At 44.2% G+C, this 7,668-nt stretch overlaps 1 long non-coding RNA gene across 1 annotated transcript in view; it reads right to left on the reverse strand.

The window, feature by feature from the left end:
• LOC108283980 overlaps positions 1 to 6,558 on the reverse strand; it is an 11,636-nt gene extending 5,078 nt beyond the window's left edge. The window contains exon 1 of the long non-coding RNA XR_001817037.1: positions 6,507 to 6,558. This is a non-coding gene — a long non-coding RNA (uncharacterized LOC108283980). The remainder of the gene's footprint in view (positions 1 to 6,506) is intronic.
• Positions 6,559 to 7,668: the final 1,110 nt, after the last annotated feature.

Consider the following 7,668-nt stretch of genomic DNA (forward strand, 5'->3'; position numbering starts at 1 on the left):
GAGGCGGAGGTTGCGGTGAGCCGAGATTGCGCCATTGCACTCCAGCCTGGGCAACAAAAGCGAAACTCCATCTCAAAAAAAAAAAAAAAAAAAAAAAAAAAAAAAAAAAAAAAAAAAAAAAAAAAAAAAAAAAAAAGAAAAGAAAAAGTTGTAAACATATTCTCTCAGTATATCAATTGTCTTTCACCTTTGTGGTGTCTTCTGTCAAAGAGAAGCTTTAATTTTCATGCAGTTAAAAAATCACTCTTTTTTCTCTATAGATTTTATACTTTGTATTGCTTAACATGGGCTTCCCTAGCCTAAGGTAATAATCATGCTTTTCTGTGTGTTGAAAAATACTTTTGTAGATTCCTCCCCCACTTTTTTTTTTAAAGTTGAGGTTTCACCATCATGGCCAGGCTGGTTTTGAACTCCTGACCTTAGGTGATCCACCCACCTCAGCCTCCCAAAGTGCTAGGATTACAGGTGTTAGCCACTGCGCCTGGCCAGGTTTCTTTTTATATTTGGCTCTTTACCCGTTTAAAATGTTATGTTTGTACATGATGAGGTAATTTTCTTTATTCTGTATGTGTGTATGACAAACTGTAAGTTCTCTAGCTCATGAGCAGAAATGTGGTATGGTAAATTTTTCCCTGCACTTTTTTTTTTTTTTTTAGACACAGTGTTTTTTTTTTTTTTTGAGACACAGTGTCACTGTGTAGCCCAGCCTGGAGTGCAGTGGCATGATCTCAGCTCACTGCAACCTCTAACTCCTGAGTTCCAGCGATTCTCCTGCCTCAGCCTTCCAAGTAGCTGGAATTACAGGCACACGTCACCACACCTGGCTAATTTTTGTGTTTTTAGTAGAGACAGGGTTTCACCATGTTGGCCAGGCTGGTCTTGAACTCCTGACCTCAAGCGATCCACCCATCTCAGTCTCCCAAAGTGCTGAGATTACAGGCATGAGCCACTGCACCCAGCCTTCCCTGCACACTTTAAATTATCCGTCCTCTCTTCTCTCTTTCTCTCCTACTGTGAAGTCATTGGTCAGTGTGTGACACACTTCAATAGGCCTTTCTAACGTTATGAATAACCCCAGCACCTATGAAATATTCATTGCTTTCTCTTTTTTATCTTATTTTATTTTATTTTTCAGACAGAGTTTCGCTCTTGTTACCCAGGCTGGATGGAGTGCAATGCAATGGCGTGATCTCGGTTCACTGCAACCTCTGCCTCCTGGGTTCAAGCAATTCTCCTGCCTCAGCCTCCCAAGTATGTGGGACTACAGGCGTGCATCACCATGCCCAGCTAATTTTTGTATTTTTAGTAGAGACGGGGTTTCACCATGTTGACCAGGATAGTCTCAATCTCTTGACCTCATGATCTGCCCACCACGGCCTACCAAAGCGCTGGGATTATATAGGCATGAACCATCGCTCCCGGCCTTTTTTTTTTTTGAGACAGAATATCACTCTGTTGCCCAGGCTGGAGTGCAGTGGCCTGATCTCGGCTCACTGCAACCTCCGCCTCCCAGGTTCAAGCAATTCTCCTGCCTCAACCTCCCAAGTAGCTGGGACTACAGGTGTATGCCACCACGCCCGGCCATTTTTATATTTTTAGTAGAGACGGGGTTTCACTATATTGGCCAGGCAGGTCTTGAACTCCTAGCCTTGTGATTCTCCTGCCTTGGCCTCCCAAAGTTCTGGGATTACAGGCATGAGCCACCGCGCCCTGCTGCTTTCTCTCTACAGAAGCCGCCATAGGGTTTACCCACGTCTGGCTCTCCTCTCCTCCTAGGGCACATGGAAGACTGCACGTCTCAGATCCCATGCTTAGTGAGCTGTGACTCATTCTGGCCAGTGACTTCTGAGTGGAAACAATGCATCACTGACATGTCATTTCAGGCTGAGGAGTAGAGCCCCACCTGATCTTGCAGCTTCTTTCCTGAGCTCTTGCGTTGGGACAGTGGTGCCTGTGTACCAAGACACTGTAAGGACAAGCTGACCTGCTGACTTGCTCAGAGGACTTGGTGTAAGTGAGAAATAAACTCTTCACGTCTGTAATCCCAGCACTTTGGGAGGCTGAGGCTGGTGGATCACAAGGTCAAGAGATCGAGACCATGCTGGCCAACATGGTCTCTACTAAAAAATACAAAAATTAGGTGGGTGTGGTGGCACCCGCCTGTAGTCCCAGCTACTCAGGCGGCTGAGGCAGGAAAATTGCTTGAACCCGGGAGGCGGAAATTGCAGTGAGCCGAGATTGCACCACTGCACTCCAGCCTGGCGCCTGGCGACGGAACGAGACTCTCTGTCTCAAAAAAAAAAGAAAAGAAACAAAGTCTTTTGTGCTAAGCCACTAAGATATTTTGCTTGTTTTTTACCACATAAGAAGGCCAATGAATAAAGTATGACTCTATTTCCCAGTCAACGTTGATTCTGCTATTTTACTTTTTAGTTGACAGTTTACAAACTTTGATCCTTTATCATTTGAAACAAGCCATTAACAACGTATCTTGCAATTGATCTGAGAAATACCAGTATCATTTATTCATTATTTAGGGATGTTAATTGTGCATAAACCCAGAGGCTCTGTGAATGAGATGTGAGTACAGAGACCAGCTCCATGAGCAGACTGGCAGTGATCTCACAGAGAAGGCTGTGCAGGGAATGGCTAAGGGTGTGGCTTTGGAGTCAGATGCCCTACATTTGAATCCCGGCCTTGCCTCTTACAGGCTGAGTAGACGTAGTCAAGTCAATTAATATCTCAGTGCTTCATTTCCTAATCAACACAATTAAAAGTACAGGAGTTAATGCATGTAAAATATTTAGCACGGGGCTTGACAAGCAATAAGCACTAAACAAATACTAGTTACTACCACTGTTGCGGCCACGGGACTAGAATACACCCAGGTGTGTGAGGGGTAGACAGAACTAGACTCCAGAAACATAAAGCCAACGTCACCACATCACATTCCCAACCCAGTAATTTGCCTCATGCTTCAGTAGGGTGTCCTCACCATTAGAAAACTAGCAAAATAGTTCTAAGGCAGTAAGGAGCGGGTATTATAAAAAGCACCTGACCGGGCGCGGTGGCTCATGCCTGTAATCCCAGCACTTTGGGAGGCCGAGGCGTGTGGATCATGAGGTTAAGACATCGAGACCATCCTGGCCAACATGGTGAAACCCCGTCTCTACTAAAAATACAAAAAATTAGCTGGACGTGGTGGCACATGCCTGTAATCCCAGCTACTTGGGAGGCTGAGGGAGGAGAATCGCTTGAACCCAGGAGGCAGAGGTTGCGGTGAACCAAGAATGTGCCATTGCACTCCAGCCTGGGTAACAAGAGCGAAACTCCATCTCAAAAAAAAAAAAAAAGCACATTGTGTTGTCATTCCTTTCTCTCCCTCTCTCTCTCTCTATATATATATGTGTATATATACACATATAAAATACACACATAAAATACACACACACACACACACACACACACACACACACATACATATGCTGAGCCTGTAGTGCAGTGGTGCCATCTCGGCTCACTGCAACACTTGCTCCCTGGGTTCAAGCGATTCTCCTGCCTCAGCCTCCCAAGTAGCTGGGACTATAGGCACGCATAACCACGCCAGGCTAATTTTTGTATTTTTAGTAGAGATGGGGTTTCACCGTGTTGGCCAGGATGGTCTCGAACTTCTGACCTCAGGTGATCTGCCTGTCTCGGCCTCTCAAAGCTCTGGAACTACAGGCATGAGACTGTGCCCAGACTTCATCCCTATATATATTTCTTTTTTTCTTTCTTCAAAGCTGCTGCAATGCAACGTCTATATATTTTAATTTTTTTTTTTTTTGAGACAGAGTTTCACTCTTGTCGCCAGGCTGGAGTGCAATGGTGCAATTTCGACTCACTGCAAACTCCGCATCTCGGGTTCAAGCAATTCTGCCTCAGCCTCCGGAGTAGCTGGGATTACAGGCACCCGCTGCCATACGCAGCTGATTTTTAAATTTTATTTATTTATTTATTTATTTTTGAAACGGAGTTTCGCTCTTGTTACCCAGGCTGGAGTGCACTGGCACGATCTTGGCTCACCGCAACCTCCGCCTCCTGGGTTCAGGCAATTCTCCTGCCTCAGCCTCCTGAGTAGCTGGGATTACAGGCACGCGCCACCATGCCCAGCTAATTTTTTGTATTTTTAGTAGAGACGGGGTTTCACCATGTTGACCAGAATGGTCTCGATCTCTTGACCTCGTGATCCACCTGCCTCAGCCTCCCAAAGCGCTGGGATTACAGGCGTGAGCCACCGTGCCCGGCCCCGATTTTTTTATTTTTTAGTAGAGACAGGGTTTCACCATGTTGACCAGGTTGATCTCAAATTCCTGACCTCAGGTGATCCTCCCGCCTCGGCCTCCCAAAGTGCTGGGATTACAGGTGTGAGCCACTTTGCCCAGCCCAGCCCTATATTTTTAATGTTCAGCTTTTAATGTTCCAGGGCTCTGACTTAATGAGATATTCTATTTTTAGTTGATCTTTAAAAAAATGACATCTAGGCCGGGCGTACTGGCTCACGCCTGTAATCCAAGCACTTTGGAGGCCAAGGCGGGCGGATCACCTGAGGTCGGGAGTTCAAGACCAGCCTGACCAACATGGTGAAACCCTGTCTTTAAAAAAAAAAAAATTTTTTTTTTTTTTTTGAGACAGAGTTTCGCTCTTGTTACCCAGGCTGGAGTGCAATGGCGCAATCTCGGCTCACCGCAACCTCCGCCTCCTGGGTTCAGGCAATTCTCCTGCCTCAGCCTCCTGAGTAGCTGGGATTACAGGCACGCGCCACCATGCCCAGCTAATGTTTTGTATTTTTAGTAGAGACGGGGTTTCACCATGTTGACCAGGATGGTCTCGATCTTTTGACCTCGTGATCCACCCGCCTTGGCCTCCCAAAGTGCTGGGATTACAGGCTTGAGCCACCGCGCCCGGCAAAAAAAAAAATATTAAAAAAAAATGACATCTAGATCATGGACTCTGAAATTCTTAGTATATGAATGCATGTGTACGTATACTCCCACATATATACACACACACGTATATATATATATTTGAGACAGAGTTTTGCTCTGTCACCCAGGCTGGAGTGCAGTGGTGCATTCTTGGCTCACCGTAACCTCTGCCCCCACGGGTTCAAACAATTCTCCTGCCTCAGCCTCCTGAGTAGCTGGGATTACAGGTGCCTGCCACCACACCCAGGCAATTTTTGTATTTTTAGTAAAGATGGGGTTTCGCCATGTTGGCCAGGCTGGTCTCAAACTCCTGAACTTGTGATCCATCCACTCCCAAAATGTTGGGATTAGAGGCATGAGCCACTGTGCCCAGCCAGTAGATGAATATATTATAAGAACTTTGTATATTTCGCTTGTGGCTAAATATCGCATATATACACATGTACTTAAACTTGTAGAGATACGCACATATCTAAATGCACTGTCTATAGAGAGGGCCAGATTGTTTTGAACCCTGAACTTTAAATATAGCTGTTACCCAAGATCACATAACAAGTCAGTAGCAGAGACAAGATTAGAATCATAAAATCAGGAAATGTTCTTTCCATCACAAGCCTGTCTCATAGAAGAAATAACCACCTTTGACTTACTAGAGCTGCCGTCAACTCAGAAAATACAGTAATATATTGCACACGCATACATTTTTATTGCTAGACTGTATAACCTTATCTTCAATGGAGGTTTCAATATTTTCTCAGTAAACAGAAACCACTTCCTTTGTGTACCACTATAGCTAAATTATTAATAAACGCAGTAGGCAGCAATGTCTTTGGGAAAGCTGTAGATCTAATATTGGGTCAATTACAGAACTCACTCCTTGCTTCTTACAAAACACTGGTCTACTTTTTTATTATTGTAGCCCTCTGTACCATGTCCTCCTAAACCACTAATCAAATCCCCAAGGGAAAGAAAAATGAACATTTATTATGATACGCACATTTTTATGCTAGGAAGAGTCTTCACGTAAGCACAGACATTCAACAAATATACAATCAATTCAAATATAGACATGGTGCATAATTTTATTTCAGTTTTATGAAATCCTGAAGAGCCCACAGAAAAGCAGACAAAGGAAAAGACCTGTAACTTCTTATCATCTTTATTCTTGTTTGGATTGGTATTTGGTTCAACAAAGAATCAATGAATAACCAATTTCCAAAACCATAAATACCTCTGGTTTTATATGTGAATGCGTTTCGTGTATGTGTTGATTATATGTTTTGAAAAATATGTGAAATATGATTAGTAAACTTTTGAAAAAATTCCTATGATCTCAATTACCCAGAGAAGCCCACTGTCAATTTTTTTATTATTATTATTATTTATTATCATTTTTTTTTATTTAGAGACGGGGTCTCGCTATGTTGCCCAGGCTGGAGTGCAGTGGCTATTCACAGGCACGATCCCACTACTGATCAGCATGGGAGTTTTGACCTGCTCCATTTCCGACCTGGGCTGGTTCACCCCTCCTTAGGCAACCTGGTGGTCCCTTGCTCCCGGGAGGTCACCATATTGATGCCAAACTTAGTGCGGACACCCGATAGGCATAGCGCACTACAGCCCAGACCTCCTGGGCTCAAGAGATCCTCCAGCCTCAGCCTCCCGAGTAGCTGGGACGACAGGCACACGCCACCACACCTGGCCACTGTCAATATTTTCAGGTACTATATACTTCAGAATTTTTGTCTCTGTGTGTATGTGCATTGTGACTATATTTTCATGCTAAAAGTACACATCTATATACTTTTATATAGATGAATAATTGTTAAAGGTCTAAATCACACACACGTAGATAATGCAAATAAAACTCCATGGAGGCTACACAGATAAATTCTCACTCCGCATTGAAATACATACCTTGGTAGAACAGTGATGATAGAACACGTAGCCGCCAGGCGCGGTGGCTCACACCTGTAATCCCAGCACTTTGGGAGGCCGAGGCGGGTGGATCATGAGGTCAAGAGATCAAGACCATCCTGGTCAACATGGTGAAAGCCCGACTCTACTAAAAATACAAAAAATTAGCTGGGCATGGTGGCGCATGCCTGTAATCCCAGCTACTCAGGAGGCTGAGGCAGGAGAATTGCCTGAACCCAGGAGGCGGAGGTTGCGGTGAGCCGAGATCGCGCCATTGCGCTCCAGCCTGGGTAACAAGAGCGAAACTCCGTCTCAAAAACAAAAACAAAAACAAACAAACAAACAAACAAAAAAAGAACACGTAGCCAAGCCAAACTCGTTTTACTCTTAAGATAGTAGCCTCAAAATCACACACCGGGGAAGTGAGGGTAGGCATAAAGCTCATTGTTAAAGCCCACGTATTAGTCCCTTGTACCATAACTATGTACTATAATTTATATATCCAGTAGCCTATTGTTGGTCAATTAAGTTTTTTCTAACTTTCGCTGTCATAAATACCCCAATGGAACTGCTGAGTCAGATTCTTCAGAATAGGATATCAGGGCTATTCAAGGTAAAGGCACGTAGCTAGGCCCTCTGTATTTCTCACTGTTCAGCCTATGGGCCCCTCATTCCTCTCTTCCTTGAATATGGTAATGTTGAAGGAACATGGATAAGGGAATCCATGGGATACGGATCCTTGGATTCCAACCTCAATTCTGATTACTAATTAATTTTGTGAAAA

Source organism: Cebus imitator, unplaced genomic scaffold (genome assembly GCF_001604975.1).
Source record: "Cebus imitator isolate Cc_AM_T3 unplaced genomic scaffold, Cebus_imitator-1.0 Scaffold266, whole genome shotgun sequence".
Classification (NCBI taxonomy): Eukaryota; Metazoa; Chordata; class Mammalia; order Primates; family Cebidae; genus Cebus; species Cebus imitator.